This window comes from Macaca nemestrina, chromosome 13 (genome assembly GCF_043159975.1).
Source record: "Macaca nemestrina isolate mMacNem1 chromosome 13, mMacNem.hap1, whole genome shotgun sequence".
NCBI classification, from domain to species: Eukaryota; Metazoa; Chordata; class Mammalia; order Primates; family Cercopithecidae; genus Macaca; species Macaca nemestrina.
In genome coordinates this window covers 116812309-116832597 of record NC_092137.1, presented here as the reverse complement: position 1 = coordinate 116832597, position 20289 = coordinate 116812309, and the positions used below count along the sequence as shown (strand labels likewise).

General features: G+C 45.1%; 1 non-coding gene across 1 annotated transcript; it reads right to left on the bottom strand.

Moving 5' to 3' along the window:
- Window positions 1–1681: 1681 nt before the first annotated feature.
- Window positions 1682–1788, bottom strand: LOC112428098 (U6 spliceosomal RNA). Its single transcript, XR_003019993.1, has one exon. It is a non-coding gene; the product is annotated as a U6 spliceosomal RNA (small nuclear RNA).
- Window positions 1789–20289: the final 18501 nt, after the last annotated feature.

Genomic DNA, 20289 nt, shown 5'->3' with positions numbered 1-20289 from the left:
ATGAGATTTGGGTAGGGACACAGCCAAACCATATCACCTGGCATAACTTTCTGGCACCAAACCAGGGTGAAAAGGTAAAAACATAGACAGCTCTCCAGTGATGGCAGCCATTTCTCAGGTTTTAGCTATTCAGTGAAACCTGTGCACCAATGGATCCCTGCCCCACCACACCCTTTGCTTATCTCCCACCTCTGCGGACGTGGAGAGTGGATGGCAGGGTGGTTTCTAGAGCAGAAGTTCTTTACCTGTGAATCTTAAGTTAGGGAAAGGACATCCTGTGTCCTGTGTCACTGTCCCCTCACCTCCACCCTGGAGAATTACTGTTTTATTTCAGTGAATACATGAATATTTATAAGGACTGAATTTTGTTCATTCCTAACCTTAGCCCTTAAACTAATATTTTCGTAAGAAATAAGAGCCTCGCAGAACTGTTCAGAGGTTGACTGTGCAAAAGAGAGAGTGAGTGTGCAGTTGCACACATGCCCTGCATACTCACAGCCTCATAAACTTACACTACAAAGACAGGGACCAAGTTTTGAGGTCTTGGATGACTCACCCACCCTGCCCATCCCCTGGCCACTTGGCTTTGGGTCCAAGAAGAGCTGAGGGGGTTTGGAGGGAAATAGAAAGAGTAGCTCCTGAACACACACGCTCCAATGAGAGGAATGTACTTTGTAAATCCAGGAAACATAGTCTGGGCATAAAATATTTCTTATAAGACATATGAGATATATCTATGGGAGATGACCCCAATGCCCTTCCCACCCACTCCCACCAACAACCTACTTCCTCTTTTGAGCCAAGCAGCGATAGCAGGGTTGGCTGGCAAGTGGGTGGGGATGGGCCAGGTCTTGGTCCTGTGGGACTCTCCACTGGGCAGGATGAAAGTCTGGGGAGCAGAGCCCAGAGCCATGGGAGGGAGAGAGTTTGTAGATGGAGATCCTGGACCTCTCAGAATGGGGTCAGTGATGGCTGAGTGAGTCCTCGGGAGGACCTGCTGGTCTTTCTCCCTTGAGTGCCACTCATGCGTAGACTAGGAATTTGAGACCTCTCTACCCAGAGACTTGTAAAGTAAGAGTCTTTGCAGCTGAAAAATAGCAATACTAAATCTCACTCCAACCATGGTCTAGGAACTGTTGTAAGCACTTCTATTAACTCATTGAATTGTCCTAACAACCCTGAAGTAGGTTCTATTATGACCCCATTTTACAAATGAGAGAAGTAAGGCACGGAGAAGTTAAGTGGCTCGCATAAGGTCACACAGCTAACAAGTGGCAGAGCTGGGATCGCCAATCAGGCTGCTTGGCTCTAACCACAACTGCATGCTATGCCTCTGGGTTGGTTTGCGATTCATTTATTGCTTGCTGCTGGCACCCTTTGCACTCATCAAAGGAAAATAAAGTTAAACATCTTCCTTATTCCATATTCAAAAAGAAAGTCCAGCTAAATTAAATACAAATGTAAAAATAATTAAATAAAAATTATAGAAGAAAACAAAGCAATTATGTTTTACCCTTATAATAGGAGAGACTTTTTAAAAGCCAAAACAGTAAATCTAGAATGTATATTAGAAAAGACAGATGTGTTTGATTACACAAAATTTTTTAGAGGGCAAATTATATTATAAGCAGAATTTAACTGGATAATGATACAATGAAGGGAGGAGATTTTTTTTTTTTTTTTAAATATGGAACGCTTCACGAATTTGCGTGTCATCCTTGCGCAGGGGCCATGCTAATCTTCTCTGTATCGTTCCAATTTTAGTATATGTGCTGCCGAAGCGAGCACGGGAGAAGATTTTTTATTGAAAGATAGCTAAGAGAAGCATAAAATGTGAGAAAAAAATTAGTAAACAAGTAGAAAAATAGGCAAAATACATGAATAGGCAGTTCATAGTCACAAAAGCAAATTGAAAGGCTGATAAAGATATGAACAGATACAGAACTTCATAAATAGCAGGAAAATATAAATTAGAATAATGTAATTTATAAAAATTAAAAGAGTGGCACCCATTATTGATAAAAATTAGGGGAAAGTTTTCATATACCACTGGAAAAATAAATTGTGTAGACTTTTTGGAAAGCAATATAGCAGTGACTATTAAAACTAAAAATATGAATATATGGAATCAACCTAAGTGTCCCTCAGTTGATAAATGGATGAAGAAAATGTGGTGTATACATACACAATGGAATATTATTTAGCCATAAAAAGGAAATCCCATCATTTCTGACAACACAGATAAACCTTAAGGACATTGTGGTGAGTGAAATAAGCCAGACAAATACTGCCTGATCCCATTTATTTTTAGAATCTAAAAAAGTTGAACTCGTAGAAGCAGAAAGAGTGTCAAAGGATGGTTCCAGAAGCTGAGTTGGGAGGCACAAATGAAGACATGTTTGTCAAAGGATGCAAAATTTCAGATAGACAGGAGGAGTAAATTCAAGAGATCTAGGACAGAGTCTTACTCTGTCCCCCAGGCAGTGCAGTGGTGCGATCTCGGCTCACGGCAACTTCCGCCTTGTGGGTTCAAGTGATTCTCCTGCCTCAGCCCACCACCATGCCCTGCTCATTTTTGTACTTTTTGTAGAGATAGGGTTTCACCGTGTTGGCCAGGCTGGTCTCGAACTCCTGACCTTAGATAATCCACCTTCCTTGGCCTCCCAAAGTGCTGGGATTACAGGGTGTGAGCCACCACACTTGGTCTCAAGTGACCCATTTTTTACAACATGGAAATTACAGTTAATAACAATGTATTATATTCTTAAAAATTGTGGGAGTTTGAGACCAGTCTGGTCAACATGGTGAAGCCCTGCCTCTACTAATAATGAAAAATTAGCCAGGCATGGTGGTGCATGCCTGTAATCTCAGCTACTCAGGAGGCTGAGGCAGGAGAATTGCTGGCCCAGGAGACAGAGGTTGCAGTGAGCCGAGATCGCGCCACTGCACTCCAACCTGGGCGACAGAGGGGGACTCTGTCTCAAAAAAAAAAAAAAAAAAAAAAAAGCCAAGAGGTTAGATTTTGTGTTCTCACTGTGAAAATGACAAGTAGGTGAGGCAAGGCACATGTTAATTAGCTCAATTTAGCCATTCCACAATGTATACATGTTTCAAAATGTCATGTTGGACACTATAAATATATACAACTTAAATAATTGATTTAAAAAATAAATAGAAATATGTCATAACTTTCTTCCCAGCAATCTTACTTCTGGCACTCTATCCTATGAAAATAGAAGCACCAGTATGTAAGGATTTATGTACACAAATTTTGTGCCAAAAACTGGATGCAAGACCAAAGTCCATCAGTGGAAAAATGTTTGTAAAACACTCGTTCATCCAGATAATGGAATATCATGCAGCCACTGGAAACATGAGTCACACTTATACCAGTGACTGGAAAGATTGTCATGATATGTTCGTTTTAACTTTTTATTTTGAAATAATTGAAGACCTTCTGGAAAGTTACAAAAGAGATGCAAACAATTTCTCTTTTCCTCTTCTCTCAGATGCTCCAGTTCTTAAGATTTTACCAAGTTTGTGTGCTAGCTCTGTCTCTCCGTGTATAAATAACTTTTTATTATTCTTCTCTTTGCCTAAATAGTTCAACACATATTTCTTCAAAATGAGGATATTTTTAAACATAATGATAGTATAAGTAGCAAAGTCAGGAAATGAGCATTGGTATAATACTGTTATCTAGTCCACAGCAAATTGTCCCGCTGATGTCCTTTATAGAAAAAAATGATGGGTCTCTGGGATTGAATCCAGGATCTGCATTGCATTTACTTGTCATGTCTCTTTGATCTTCTTCAACCTGGGACATTTCCTCAGTCCTTTATCGTCTCTCTAGACCTTGACGTTTTTGAAGTGTGCAGGCTAACTATTCCGTAGGATCCCTCTCAGTTTGGGCTTGTCTGATGTTTCCTCATGGTTAGATGCTGATCATGTGTTTTTGGTAGGCATATCACAAAAGGGGTGTTAGCCTTTCTCAGTGGCATGATACATTTAAAAAAAAAATGCAATGGCCAGGCGCTATGGCTCACGCCTGTAATCCCAGCACTTTGGGACGCTGAGGCGGGCGGATCACCAGGTCAGGAGATCGAGACCATCCTGGCTAACCCAGTGAAACACCATCTCTACTAAAAATTACAAAAAATTAGCCAGATGTGGTGGCAGGCACCTGTAGTCCCAGCTACTCGGGAGGCTGAGGCAGGAGAATGGCGTGAACCCCGGAGGCAAGGGCTTGCAGTGAGCTGAGATCGTGCCACTGCACTCCAGCCTGGGCAACAGAGCGAGACTCTGTCTCAAAAAAAAAAAAAATTCAATGGTTTTCAGTATATTTACAAAATTGTGCAACCATCACCACCACCTAATTTTACAACATTTTCATCATCCAATAAGAAACCCCATTACCCCATACTCTAGTCACACATCCTGCCCCCAATTTTACTTTTTTCTTATTTGCACCCCTCAAGCTATAGACAACCACTAATCAACTTGCTATTACTATAGATTTGCCTATTCTGGTCATTTCACATGAATTAAATCATACAAATTGTGGTCCTTTGTCTGACTTCTTTCATTTAGCATAATACTTTCAAGGTTCATCCACATTGTACCATGTATCAATACTTTCTGCTTTTTCTGAAAAATATTGCATTGCATGGATATGTCATGTTTTATTTATCCATCCATCCATTGATGGACATTTGGGTTATTTCCACTCTTCAGCTATTATGAATAATGTTTCTGTGAACATTGGTGTATGGGTTTTTGTGTGGACACATGTTTTCATTTCTCTTGGGTATTTACATAGGAGTGGAATTTCTGAGTCAGAAGGTAATTCTGTGTTTAATGTGATTCTGTTAGTAAGGATCCTGTAGAGAGACAGAATCAATAGGATACGTATGTGTATAGAAAGAGATTTATTGTAAGGAATTGGCTCACATGGCTATAGGAACTGGCAAGTCCAAACCTGCAGTGTGGGCCATGTAGCAGAGCCAATGATGCAGATGAAGTCTGAAGGCAAACAGCTGGGGAATTCTCTCTTGCTTAGGGAGGCTCGTCTTATTGTTCTATCCAAGCCTTCAACTAATTGGGTGTGGCCTGCCACATCATGGAAGTGCTTTACTCAAGTCCATGGATTTTAAATGCTATTTTAATCCAAAACCACACTCACAGAAACATCCAGAATGATGTTGCACCAACTATCTGGGCACCCTGTGGCCCAGTCAAGTTACACATAAAATTGAACATTGCTGCCACTGTACTCCAGCCTGAGTGACAGAGTGAGACTCTGTCTCAAAAAAAAAAAAATAAAAAAAATTAAACATTGCAATGATGTATTCTTCAGTGATAAAAGCAAGATGTAGAGAAAGATGTAGAATATAAATCTACTTTTATCATACAATGACCGCAAAACCCTACTTATATTTATGTATAGATAAATGAGCTCCAAGAAGGATGTGCAGGGATGCATACCAGCTTACTAGCTTTTGTTAGTAGAGAGGGGTGCAAATAAGAAAAAAGTAAGAGGACTATTTATGAAAGGCATTTGTAGAATAAAAAGCATGGATGTATTCCATGTGTGTAAAAGGTGATATCTGTGTATGTGAGTGTGCACATTCATATACAGAAACATGAAGAGACTATCATTAATAAGTTAATGTCGATATGCAAATGTTGAATTTTCACTTTCTCCCTTTTAGTTTTATATAGTTTTAAATTCTTGTCAGTGTAAATTGTCTACCTAATTTTAATAATTAATGAAACTCTTTGTTGTAAAAGTGAAGAGGCATTGAGGCCATGTCTCAGGCCCTTCACCTATTAGATATTTTCATCTCAGGGCCCCAATATTGACCCAATTGTCCCACGTCTTGTCTTCTTGCCTTGCCAGCACATTTCAGTGACAGCTGAAGTTCCATGTGTATCCGATGCCTCAAATGCGATAAGCGGCTTACAGCACAGCTCCTTCTTGCTTGCTAGAAATTAGGAGCTCATGCCATTATTTCACATAAGAGGTAGCGGGGGAAGCTGTCTTTGACTAGGTGATTTTGAAGGTCTGTTCCAACTCAAAGATACGAAGACTCAATTTAATTATAGAAATTGGAGCTACTTTTACTCTATGCTTAACCCCAGATATAAAAGCCCGGATAAGTGCCCATAATAGCCAGCTAGGAGCTGCCCATAATATTCAGGGCAGCTTGGCAGAGGAAGCAGGTAGGGATGGGGCCCAGGCGTGGACACGGAACGTGCTTCAGGAGGACAGTCAGGAGTCTTGCAGTGCCTGCTACCCTAGAAGTGCAGTGCAAGGTTACATCCCCCTCACTGTGCCTCCGTGTAATCAGGTGTGCTGGGGAGCCTCAGTGGGCCACGGCCTTGGCTGTCCTGAATTCCGACACTAACCCCATATTAACAGCAGGCTGCTCTACATTTACCACGGCACAGCGCTTGGTCCACCTGCTTCTTCTTTGGCCATGACTAGTTTGGAATCAGATGTCAAGAGTTTGCAGGAAGCCAGGGCCCTGCTGGCCCTGATGGCAGGAAGGGCTTTGTGGGTCATCTTCTTTTTTCCTCTCTTACCCTCCTTCCTTCCACTCTCTGGCTGCTATTCTTCTTCACTCCCTTTCCTTTCCCCAAGGCCATCATCAATGAATATGTAATTTTCATAATTTACATTTAATTACAATCTGGTCCCTTACTTTTTCTTTCTGTAACCAGAATGGCTTAAAAGGCTGGTAGATGAGTGCTTGCCTGACACTGGGGACGTGGGGATAATTTGGTGGTGGAGGTTAAAGAATATGGCATTTCTCACTGGGGTGATGGAAATGTTCTTTTTTCTCTTCTTCTGCAAGGCCTCCCTTCCTTCCAATTTGCTTTCTCTCTTTTTCATCATGGTTGTACTCTCTGCAAAGGGCCTCACCCAGTTTGTCCCTCCAAGCACACAGTAATATGTAATTAAAACAGTGGCTAAACCAAGTAGTATGATATGCTGGTTTATTTCATGCATAATGTTTGATTTCCTGAAGCGAATTATTATCTCATATTTTCATTTGTTTAGATTTTTATGGACTTACCACTAATATTTATTTCTTTTGTTACAAAATACATTTTAGGGCTATCAGTTAGTATTCCAGATGGTAAAACATATGAAATAACTTTCCAAATCTCTCTATCTTTTTAGAGGCCCTCCCTCCTAGGATTCTGAGCTAGTTGCTTTCAAGGTCTCCTGCCCTGGCATCAAACCAAGGCAAGAGGGGCCCTTCCCTCAAGTCCTGTGCTTTTCACAGCTCTCCTCTGGGCATTTCTTTCCTCGTAGGCTGAGGAATCTGTGAGGTAAAGGGGTCACGCCAACCAGAGCCTGGGTTTCCCCTTCCAGACTGCACCCTTGGTGCCTTGGATCCTGAAATTTCTGGTGCTATTGTCTGAGTCTGCTTCTGCCTGTGGGGTTTCTTCTCTGGGTTTGTTTCTCTGAATGTGGACCTTGCTCTGTGTGTATGTGTGTATGTGTATGTGTGTATATGTATGTGTTGTGTGTGTATGTGTGTGTTGTATATGTGTGTATGTGTGTGCATGCTCATGCATGCATGCATGTACATGTATGTGACCTGCCACCCCAGCCTGAGGGTTGGCCAGGGGCATCTATTTGGAGGTAGAAGATGGGCTGGGCTACAGAGTAGATAGAGCTTTTTGACAGGTAAGCTAGGGTATTTACCCCTGCATCTGAGGTCCCCTGTGGTGCTGGACAGAGCCCAGGGTGAAAGAAGAAGGGGATGCGGGTACTAGTCAGTGTTCTTCAGAGAAACAGAACCAATAGTACATCTATCTCTATCTCTATCTCTCTCTCTATCTCTATCTCTATCTCTCTCTCTATCTCTGTCTCTGTCTCTGTCTCTATCTCTACCTCTATCTCTGTCTCTGTCACTATGTCTATCTCTCTATCTATCTATCATCTATCTATAAAGAGATTGATTATAAGGAGTTGACTCATGTGATTACGGAGGCTGGAAATCCATGATCTGCCATCTGCAAACTAGAGACCCAGGAAACCCAGGTGGTGTAGTGAGAAGGCCTGAGAGCCAGAGGGCCTATGGGGTAGATTCCAGAGCAAGTCTGAAGGCCTGAGAACCAGGAGCATGGAGGATAGGAGATCAGTGTCTCAGCTCATCAGTCAGGCAGTTAATTCAGCCCTTCCTCCACCTTTTGGTTCAACTAGGGCCCTCCACAGACTGGATAATGTGTGCCATCTGCTTTACTCAGCCCACCAGTTCAAAGGTGAATCTCTTCCAGAAACACCCTCATAGACACACCCAGAAATAGTGTTTAACCAGCTCTCTGGGCATCTCATAGCCCAATCAGGTTGACACATAGAAGCAACCACCAGAATGGGCTAGGGGCTGGCTCTCCCCAAGTCTCCACAATCTCACCTAGAACTCCCAGTGGGAGTCCAGGATGCCTCCTGCTTTCAGGTTGTCACCCTGGTGTATTTGCTAAAGTAGGAGTGTGCATATTCATTGAACTGTGTGTTGCTTGATTTGTGTCTTATAAATATTTAGATATAAAGTATGTAGGTCTTCATTTGTAATCTTGCCCTGGGCCCTGCAATGTTAAGGGTAGGCCCAGCTGTCATTGTGGGAGTTCTTTCTTTGCAACTTTCTTGAGATAAGCCCCCTATTTGCTGGATCACATATTTATCCACTAGCTTTTGCTGGGTAACAAACCACCTCAAAACTAAGTGTCTCAAACAACAAAGATTTTGATAGTTTCTTATGATTTTATGGGTCAGCTGAGTGGTTCTTCTGGTCTGGACTGGCTCAGCTGAGGCTCCCATGTCTGGAGCTTCTGTTGAGCTGCAAAGGTCATGGTGGCTGGGGACTTTCTCTACATGGTCTCTCAGCCTGTAGCAGGCCAGCCTGGGCTTGTTCACATGGTGATGGGAAAATTCCCAGGAGAGCAGAAGCTGCAAAGGTCTCTTGAGGCATAGGTTTGGATTGCTCGTCACTTCTGCCACATTCTCTTGGTCAAAATTAAAGGGTGGTGATGGTTGCACAATTTTTAAAGTATACTAAAAACCACTGAATTTTTCTTTAAAGGGTATATTATGACACTGAGAAAGGCTCACATTCCTTTTGTGATATTCCTGCCAAAGATTCATGACTAGATCTAATCATGAGGAAAAGTCAGACAAATCCAAATTGCAGCCCATTCCGTAGAATAGCTGGCCTGCACTCTTGAAAAACATCAAGGCCTAGAGAGACAGTAAGTCATGATGCAAGTCTTTAAGAAGTAAGGGAAGATATTGCACTTGTTTTACATGTATACATTATAAGAATAATGCACTGTGTGTAAATAGTAATCAGACAATAAGAAAGATTTCTTGTGAAATTACAAGAATTTAGCCAATGGCCAAGTTAGCAGACACAGTCCACAAAAGCCACAAAAGACTCCTCCCTCACTTCTGAGATCAATTGCAAGTTCATGAAGTTAAACTTGCCATTTCCCACCCAGATTCAAGAGTGGGGAAAAAGATAGAAAGAGCTGTAAAGAATTTGTGGTCTTTTTTCCAGTGTGTTAAAACATGTTTTTTGTTTTTTGTTTGTTTGTTTTTTTTGGTTTATTTCCTAGTTCTACAAAAGTACAAATTCCAGCACTTTCTTCAAAAGCGTACCTGGGAAGCAAATGGTCTGAGTCTTTTCATATTTAACATGGGCACAGGTCACACCAGAAAGACCAACAATGTAATTTAGGGTAGGCTTCAGATCATGCCTGGACGGGTTAGGGACTGGAGACTGAGATCAGCCACATGGACAGATGATGTCTACGTAGCAGTGCCCCAATAAACACTCTGGACCCTGAGGCTCAGGTGAGCTTCCTTGGTTAGCTCCATACATATTGTGACCTACTGATACTGGGGAAGTAATGCCTCCTGACTCCACACGGTGCGTTTACGAAAACCAGAAACTCAGTGTTTTGTACTTTTCCTGGACCCTGCGTTATGAGCTTTTTCCCTAGCTGATGTGAATCTGTAGGCTTTGCCTGTAATAAACTGTATCTGTGTGTATGACAGCTTTCAGTGAGTTCTGTGAATCCTTCTAACAAATTATCAAACCTGAGGGTGGTTGTGGGAATCTCATGAACTTGCAATTGTTCTCAGAAGTGAGGGACGAGTCTTTTGTGGACTGTGTCTGTTAACTTGGCCATTGGCTAAATTCTTGTAATTTCTCAAGAAATCTTTCTTATTCTCTGATTATTGCTTTCATGCAGCACATTGTTTTTATAATGCATACATGTAAGACAGGTACAATACCTTCTCTTATTTCTTGAAGAACATTCTAAGTATTTTTACCATTCTTGTTCCCTATTTCTTCTCTCTTCAATTTTCTACGTATTTGTCTGTTTTGGTTCCTCTCTTCATTTTCTGTGTATTTGTTTGTCTCTTTTGGTTCCTCTCTTTCACACTGGGTACTTTCTTGAAATGCCTGATGATTCATCACTGTCCATTCATGTTTAAGAATGAGGCATGAGATGGCAGGTTAGAAGCTTAGGGCTTGTTGACTGGGTTGTTGCGTGGAAAGATCTCTAAAACTGGACACAATTTTTTTTTTTTCCTGTGGATTTCAGACATGCCAAATTTCTCTCACACCCTGAATTCTTGGGGTGAAGGTGACATAGACCTAGTGACGGGAGTTCTGGAAACAGAACTTTGTCTCAATCAGATAAAAATTCATTTTGTTTCCTGTCTTTGGCCTTGGATTTTCACTGCTTTTAGTAACCAGAAGCCCAGCACTTCCATAGTTCGATTTGCTCAGAGACTTTACCTCTGACCATTGTGGCTTGGGTTGGGGATGGGGACAGGAGTTGCTGGGGTGCTGCAGTAGAGGAGGAGGCTGCCATTTTTCGTTGGTAGCACCTAACTCAGCTTTTACCTATACTGCCATGTGCTGCTCCCTGTTGGTTTTTGCCCAAGTCTCTTGTCTTCATTGAGAATCATTCAGTCATTAAACCAACAAATATGGTGTTCACTGGGATTGGGATGCTTCCAAGCATCAAACATTAGGGCAAGTATTGGGAAAGACAAAAAAGTAAGAGAAGACAGGGTCTCTGCTCTGAAAAGGGGTTACCATCTTAATAGAAAGAATAATTCACATATAAATAGCTACAATACCAGGTGTATGTCTATGGAGGTACTAAGAAGGGCTTCCTCCAGGGCTGAATCTTGAAGGACAAGTAGGTTTTCACTAGGCAGAGATGGGCATGGGGCAGGGAAATGAGTGAAGAGAAGCCTATCAGTCGTTTCTCCATGTGTTTTCCCAGCTGAATTATACGCCTCTATTTTTGTGGCCTTGGTGCACAGATCAGGCCTTGGCATGTGGCAGATGGTATATTAGAAGGAATGGAGTAGGCTCTAGGAAATGCCTTCTGGAATGACTTCTAGAACAATGATGCAGAACTGGTCCACCGGGGAAGCTGCTGGCTCTGCCACCAACAGTCGTGAGAAAAATCAGACCAACCCTAGAATCTCTGATGTGACGGGCTCATCACATAGCTTGATCTGGACATTGAGAAACTGTCACTGCCTCACTGCAGTGAGCTCTCAACACCCACAGAGCTGGCAAAGAGTGTCCCTCAGAATCCCAATAGCCATGCCTGCCAGCGGCAATGGCAGGAGCTATGGAAAATGGTCTCCCAAACCATGAGGAAATGCATCTACTTGATGAGACCTCGTCTGCATCTAAAAGCCTAGCAGCCAGGGTTTTGGATCTGCAGTACGGGAAGGCTGAATTGGGCACCAAGTGCCATCCTACCATGTCACCCACACATCTTAAAAATAGCACAACTGGTCCTGGGCCTCAGGGGTTCCATCAACAGCTTTTCTGCAAAACCTACCTCAGCATATTCATTATGATAACCTGCGATAGTTCATTGATCTGGGCTGATCTTTAAGCAGTGTGCCAAGGCTTTCCATCCTGCCTCTTCAATGGCCTTTGGGATTACAGGGTTTTGAACAACTGATTATTGTGTTGTTTATAGTGGGTATAAAGTCCTGTCTGAGAGTTTTGTTTTGCAGGGAGATGGTGCCTCTAGGATTTGTGGCCACCGTTTTGGGTGCCAACTTTGGACATGGGGGTTGGGCGGTACCTACTGGTAATGCACTCGGTCCAGCCTTGGGGCATTTGTTCAGGAGAACGAACCAACCACTTGCCAGGGCTTCCTCCAGCACTCCATCCTGTTCTTTCTACCCAGCACCGCAGCTCCTCCCCTTTGCCATGACTCCTCACTCTTTCAAGCTCAACTTCCCAAGAAAGGCCAAGCATCCACTGGGAGCGTGAGTCTTGGCAAACCTAACAGGGGTTGAGGTTTGCTTGATCCTGTTACCGCTTGCTTCGTGGTGATGTTTTCCTTCTTGCCTACCCTGAAAGGCTAGAGTATGATGTTCTCAGGGGGCCAAGGTGGGTTTCCATGGAGAGTACATTCTGTTCTGAGATGATCTCCAGCTGATGGACAACTGGGGCATTCAGGCTGAGCCTTCCATCATCCATCTAAGCTGGGCCAGAGGTAGGTGCAGAGCTCAAGAGAGGCAGGCAGTTTAGCAGGATGGCTGTGGCTTCTCAGAGCCCCCACTGAGGTCACCTCTAAGGTGATCTCACCCATGCCCCTCACTTGACAGAGGGAGAAACTGAGGCACAGCAAGGCTGTGACTTATGTCTAAAGTCCTCCAAGGCTTCTGACTCATCATATTCCCCTCCCTGTCATTGCAAGGACTGAAAGCATCCTGCTTCTGGCTGAGGAAGTTGGAAAGGAGAGAGACTTCTAAAAAAGTCAGTTTGTAGGCTGGGCGCGGTGGCTAGTGCCTCTAATCCCAGCACTTTGGGAGGCCGAGGCAGGTGGATCACCTGAGGTCAGGAGTTCGAGACCAGCTGGCCAACGTGGTGAACCCCTGTCTCTACTAAAAATACAAAACTTAGTCAGGCATGGTGGCGGACACCTGTAATCCCAGCTACTCTCCTCCTGAGGCTGAGGCAGAAGAATCACTTGAACCTGGGAAGGCGGAGGTTGCAGTAAGCTGAGATTGTGCCACTGCCCTCCAGCCTGACAGAGTGAGACTCCGTCTCAAAACAAACAGAAACAAACACATGTCAGTCTGTAAAAGCAGATGCCGCGACATGATCACTGGCCTTGTTTATCCTGAGGTTGTGCATATCCACCTGGGTGCTCCCAAGGGTCCTGGCACCTTCATATCTGGGAGGGCAGGAATTGCTGGCTGCGCTGTGGCCGGTGGGGACCTGGAGAAGCTAAGTGAGTGCCCCAGGACACACAGTAGCAGAAGCAGCAGGTCTGGGCAGTTCGCAGTCCCTAAACTTCTGCCTCCTCTCCTGCCATGTGCCTGCTGGCTCAGCCTCTGAACTTAGAGTCTTCTGAAAGATAGCCAGTATTTTCTTTGGAAGTCCCGGGCTCTGGACCCTTCTCTCCATGTCCTGGTGGGACCTGTGAGCTTCCCTCAGAATCTGAGGAATTTAGGGGCCTCTGGGCCAACAGTCATGCAGTGGCTTGGCCTAAAGCAACATTTCCCAGGGTCCCCTGCCACAACCTCTCCCTGGGAGCTGGGAATTGAGCGCGGCCAGCTGGACCCTGGTTAGCGGGTTTCATAACGTGTTTCTGTTTTGCATAGCGTAAACAGCATGCTGTTTCTCAACCAGGCAGAGAAGTTCTGGCGTTGCTTCTTTGCAAGCAAATGACTCTTAGGCAACCCCTGTGTTGAAACACAGAGCAGCTTCTAGAACAAACCCGGGGTTCTGGCTTTTGTCCTGGACTCAGCCCTTCACACACAGACAGTGCTGCCCCTCCTGGTGTTGAAGGCTGAAAGGCGTCAGCATGGAGAAAACATGGGCTGTGCCATTTGCTGGTGCTGGGCCTCAGTCAAATCCACTCACACCCTCTGGGCCTCAGTTTCCAAACCTTTAGCACGGGACTCAAAGCATATGACTTGATGAATGTTAGAAAACGGAATGAAATAATGTCGGAGAAGCACCTCACTCAGTGCCTGCTTCCTTTCTAATTTCCCCCACCCCAGTGGGTTCCCAGGTCCCCACCCCGGGACCCCCTGTGGGGTTGAGGGCAGTAACTCATTGGCAATTTAGCAATAGCCAAGCAGAGTTAGCCAAGGCCTCTGCGGGGTTGGGGAGGGAGGGGACGGGAGTCAGGGACTGGGATGGGGGGTGAGGATTGCATCACGCAAACCAAAGTCCCTTTGAGGCAGTTGAGATTAATCTACAGGAGGAGGAGAATCATCCACACCGTTCTTCCCCACCCACTGGGAGCAATTCCAGAAGGCAGGGTCTGCTTGGGCAGTTGAGAGGCCTTGGGGTGAGATGCCAAAAGCTGGGTCTGGGAGTCAGAGGCAGCACTGCTTCTGGTTGTGTGGCTTGGCCAGAGCCTTCATACCCACCAGGGATGCGGCAGAAAGCAGGGTCACCCCAGGGCTTTCTAAGGAGGGCCTCTTTCCCAAGGTGGGGGTGGGTTAGAGGATGACAGGGCTGCGGAGGCAGCCAGAGACAGCCATGGCAGGAGCTCTTCCAGCCCTGTGGAGGGCGAGGAGGGCACAGGGCGCTTCCCAGCCTTGCGAGAACAGAGCAGTGAAGAGGGCAGCGGTGACAGCGTCACGTGTGCAGAAACACCGTCCTTGCCTCCTCTCACCTCCCCGTCTTCTGCAGGGGCCTCCTGAAAGGTGGAAGGAGGGGTGCAGAGTGAGGGGTCAGCCCGCTTGCCCGGAGCAGGGCAGTATGTGTGTGTGTAGATGTGCGTGTATGGACGTGCATGTGTGTTTTCATGCACGTGTGTGTTTGTGCATGTGTATGTGTGTGTGTTGGAAAGCACCAAGTTCATTGCCAAGCTGCACTGAGCCTCACCTATAAAAAAATAAAAGACACCCCTTGCCTTGCATTCCTCACAGGGTGGTCCTGTCTGCACATGTGTGGAGCTTTGCAAACCTGCCAGTTAAGGCGTCTCTGCCAGGGAAAGGGGTGGGGAGCCCAGGGATAGAGAACATAACCCTAAGGGTGAAACATGACTGTGTCTGTCCTCTCCTGCGTTCACTTAGAAATTAGTGTGACATCTTGAATCCAACTGCATAATATAATCCCCATTTATTTTCCTTACAAATCATACTGTAATTGATCGTTTGAGTACATTTGGCACCCTGGGAAGATAGAGCATGTTCAGTTTGTGGCTTCCTGTCACCCTCCTCCCTGTCCCTGCCTCACCCTTAGCCGTCTCTAGATGTGGAAGGTCAACCCCGCAGAAACCATATTCCTGAAATCTGTTAGAGTGAACTGGGAGCTGGCGGTCCCCTTTGTGGGACTCTGAGCAGCTGGGGGCTGTGGGTCCCCCCCCCATAACCTGCTTGGAAGCTAAGAGAGATCAATATGGCGAAAAGAAGACTGGGGGAAACATAGTGGGAAGGAAAAGTTTCAGAAGGGAGACAGCCAACAGCCTCAGAGGTCATGCAGCACTGACCCTACATGGGCTTCTCATCCATCTCCCCAGTCCTGGCTCCCGGGGGCCTCTCCTCCCACTCTGGTTGGTCTTGGGTTACTTTACATGTTAGTTGGAGACCAGGAATTCAACACTCCTTCAGCCACCTGCATGCTGCACTGGGCCACAGCGGCGAGCAGGACAGCAAGACCTAGGGCAGGGGAGCCACTAATCAAGCTTAGAGGGGTGCAAGGGCTTCCACAGGCCTACAGCTGTCAACTTCAAGAACTTTCCAGAGGCATGAAGCTGTGAGGAAACACTGGCTAGACTCACAGCATGGTCTCAGAGTTTGAGTGTACCCCATGCCTCTGGGAGAAGACAGACACGAGGCTTGTTTGTCCTATGTGTGGGGGGGAGGATGGGGGGAGGATATCATTAAACATGAAATCCTCCCCCAACTCAGAAAAGCTCTCCACAAAGGGAGAACAGAAAGAAAACAATTTTATTATTAAATAAGCATTAAACTACAATGGGATATGCATTACAGGCAATTTGCAAGGAGATGCAAAGACAGAAACCAATCTTACCCTTGTTACACAGCCATCAGACAGAACCCATTACATACATGTTCTCAACATATACGATAACCAGTCCTCAAAAGAGGGCTTGAGAGCACTGTTTCTTACACATAGTTCATCCTAAATTTACCTGGTAAGTGGAGCCACCATCTGTGTTAGTTAACTGGTTTTAAACAAGGGAAGATAAAGTCCCATCTTTATGACAACAGGGAGTTTTGCAACTTGGAGCCAGGCACCCTCTCAAGTTCGCTCCTCCCTTTCCACAGAAGTGGGGAGATAGGGGTGCATCTCCCTTAATGCTCACATTTCAAAGAGCTGCCTGGCAGCTCCTGGAGACAGGCATGCGCCAGTCATAAAGCTGGAAAGATGCTTGTTTAGGTTCTAAAAAGATTTACATCCATTTCGAAGAGACAGAGAAAAGATCTTACAATTACAAGTTTTCTAAAGTAAATGCTGTAAGTGAAAAAAGAGGAGAGAAGTCTTTTCTCTTATTTTCAGGAAGGAGAATTCAACCTCTTATTTTTACTTTGTGTTTGTCCTTCCAGCCTCTAAGCAGGGAAATGAGTAGCGATAACAGAGAGACCTCAGCAAGTTCGAAAGGAGTGAGGGCACCAGGGGCCAGCTAACTGGTCTTTTCTTTTGCACACTGGGCGTGATTTAGACTCCAGTGAGGATGGATAGCCAGTCAGGTAGGACAGTGCAGGCGGATGCTGAGGGTGAACTCTGTTCTTTCGTGGGGATCTTTGGGCTAATGAAGTGATTAAGGCTTGGGAGAAGCAGGCTAAGCTACACTCAACTGGATAGTCAAATCCGGTTTCTGCAAATCTAGTGTTCACATTGCTATAGTCAGAGAACAAACTTTTGTGGAGCTCAGACAACCCCTGCTTTCCATTTTAAACCCACAGTCACGCCACATATTGAAACCATCAGCAGGAGGAGTTTGGGTAAAGCTGAAGTTCCACTTAGGTGCTCAGTGATGCATCTGGGAAGACAGTGGCCACAGCCCAGCAGGAGGCCGGGGAGCCTGGACCTGGGAGCCACAGAGGAGGGAAGCCTGCCTTCAGCTTCAAAGCCTCCCTTCTTGCCTTCTCTTCCTATGACCTCAAGGCAGCACTTCTTTGTGGTTCCTAAGAAAAGACACATCGTTCATTTACATTGCTTTTCCAGCTCCCATTCCATTTCACGTGGTTTTCTTTGTTCCTACTTCTGCTTCCTCAGAAAGAGAGAGAGAGAGAGAGAGAGAGAGACTCATTCAGTGTTTTTCCTTGGGATCCAGGACATAGTCTTATAGTCCTATATTTTTCCGCATGTGGGGTCTGAGGAACTATATTGGCCTCACCAGGGCAGGTTGTTAAAATGCAGATTCTTGGAAACTGGAAACTCTGGAGGTGGGTGGGCCAGGAATCTGCGTTTGGTGTCAGCCTCTCCATGCTTCCTACACTAGTGGGAGCTTGGGAAAGGGTTTCCTCCAGAGACGGTCTGTGTAGGGAAAGGGCAATGTCCTCCGAGTTAGAAAAATGGGGTTGCACTTTTTACATGGGTGATCTCGGCCAAACCACCTAACTTCCCTCTGTCAAAGGGAGAGAATTCTTCACAGCAGTTTGGAGAGGATTACAAGAGGAGAGGTACCTGTAAAAGGTCTTAAAACTGTAATGGGCCAACAATACAAGTAGCATGGTACTCTCACTGTTTGGGAATCTTCTAAGCCTTTAAACATACTCTGTTCAGAAAATATCAAGTCCTCCAAAGCATCTAACTCTCTTCTTCCCTTGTCTGGGTCCACTGCCAAGTCTTCCTTTTAAAGATGTTTAAGGCTGGGCGTGGTGGCTCACGCCTGTCATCCCAGCACTTTGGGAGGCCAAGGCGGGCCAATCACCTGAAGTCAGGAGTTCGAGACCAGCCTGGCCAGCATGGCGAAACCCCATCTTTACTAAAAATACAAAAGTAGCGGGGCATGGTGGTGCGTGGCTGTAATGCCAGTTACTCAGGAGGCTGAGGCAGGGGAATCGCTTGAATCCAGAAGGCGGAGGTTGCAGTGAGCCCAGATCACACCACTACACTCCAGCCTGGATGACAGAGCGAGACATAGTCTCAAAATAAAATAAAATAAAATAAAATAAAATAAAATAAATAAATAAATAAATAAATAAATATGTTTAGAGGAGACACCAAAGGGAATTCCACAACCAAATCTGCCTGCTCCAGGAAATGCGTAAGGCCTCCTAGTCTTGTGCTGCCTGGTGACATCCTCTACCCTTTATCTGGGCCTGAGGGACCTTGTGGCCGCACATCCACTAGAGGTGCCATCGTGGTCTTAGGAGTGTCTGTGCCCGGGCTCCTCCTTTGCCCAGGTTCCTCTGGGGTCTCATTTAATGTCCAAATGACCAACTTACACTACACATTGGAGTAAAATACACGTCCAGAGCTATGGATCCGGTCTTCGTGGTCGTGCTGGTCTTTCCTGTGGGATTCTAGGCGTGTGAAGGACAGTGGGCTGGGTTGATTATTTTATGTCTATATAATGCTTGGCACAGCGCTGAACTGACACAATTAATTCTGTTGAATTGAAAAGATTTTGGTCCCTGGTTTTCTCAGATCTGGCCCTGTGGGGATATAATAAATGGATTTCCAATCATTATCATAAATCGTTAAGAACTTACTATGAATTCTATAGTCAGACACTGAACCCAGTGCGTTATCTATGAACTGTCTCCTTTAATCTGCTCAACGATTTATAACGTAGGAACTATCACCTCTTAATCTGCCGATGAGGAAACTGTGGCTCAAGGCAGCTAATTCAGGTGACCCAAATCATACGCCTGCAGCTAGTGGCTCTGGGTTCAATCCAAGTAAGTCTTTTCCCCTGATTCCTTTTACCTTGAAGTAAAAATAACTCCTTATAAAATGCAGATGCAGTGGTAATGGCTGCTACCCTCACTCCCAACCTCTTCCAGAATTACGGTGAGAAGGAAGAAGCTATTTTGTAGGCAATAGTGTCTCACCCGTGTATGGTTTGTTTGATTTTATTTATTTGTTTGTGTGTTTGGGGTCTTTTTTTTAACCATTTTCAAAGAAACTTCACAAACTCCACGTAATTTGATTTCCATACCAGCCTGTGGAGCTGATCAGGAAAGGTATTGCTGCATTTTTGTTGAGGAAAGCAGACTCAGAGAGGCTGTGATTTGCTTAAGACTGTGGTGTGGGAGGCTGGGCCCAGAGCAGGAGATAGTTCACTCCTGTTCCTGCAAAGGCAGTGGAACCAGATGTCTGCCTTGGTTGCCCATGTTAGCTGCTCTCTTTCCCCTATCCTTGCAGGGGTGGAAGTCAGGCTTAGCTGGATCTGGGGTCTCCACATCTTGTTTCTGGGACTCAGAAGCTAGTGATAGCTGGTAGTGAGGGAAGAAAACCCTTTGATCTCCTGCTTGATAACAGTAATGGTATTTGGAATGTTTTAAAAATTTACGACACACAGAAACACAGAAAGCCACAATGGATTCACTAATGCTTTTAATAAATTTATGTTTTATGGAGCAACAGAAGCGCCTCTATAACCTTGGTAAATGGTAACTTTTGCATGTGAGAATATAGTGAATTCACTCTCCTGATAACTCCTACTGTGGGTACAGATCACAGCACCCCTTGCAATTATTGTTGTTCCCATTTTCTATTCCTGTCCATCTCTGCTCCCACCGTCACCCCAGGTTTGCAGGGAAAGCTTTGAAGGAAGGCTTATTCCAGGGGCACCTGTCAAGATATTTGGAATGAGGGCCCTTTGGGGTCTAAGTTGAGAGGTAGACCACCCTGAAAGAGGATGTCTCAGCACAGAGCCTCAGTGGCTGGCTTCCCAAAGGGGAAGTTCAGCAACACAGTCAGCATCAGCTACAGCAGCCATAGTGCCCTGAGCAGGGATGGGATGGAGTTTGGCTAGGTGGCCTTGTGCTCACAATGACACCAGGAAGAAAGGCTGAGCCAAAGATATTTTGTGTAAGGTTTTCACAGGTTTGGGAAAGAGTAAGGTATTCAAATTCTTTTTACAAACAATGCAGTTTGGTTCTTCCCTTTCCTGGTCTTCAGTGGTCTGGAAGTGGGTGGGGACTCACAGTCTGATGGCCTGTGCATCATGCACCCTAGCTGTGCAACAGCCTGATGGGTAAAGTGTAAATTTATCTTATGCTTACCACTGTAAGAGAATGAACAAGGTAAGGTTTCTATTCTTTTCAATATAGGTAAGCAGGCT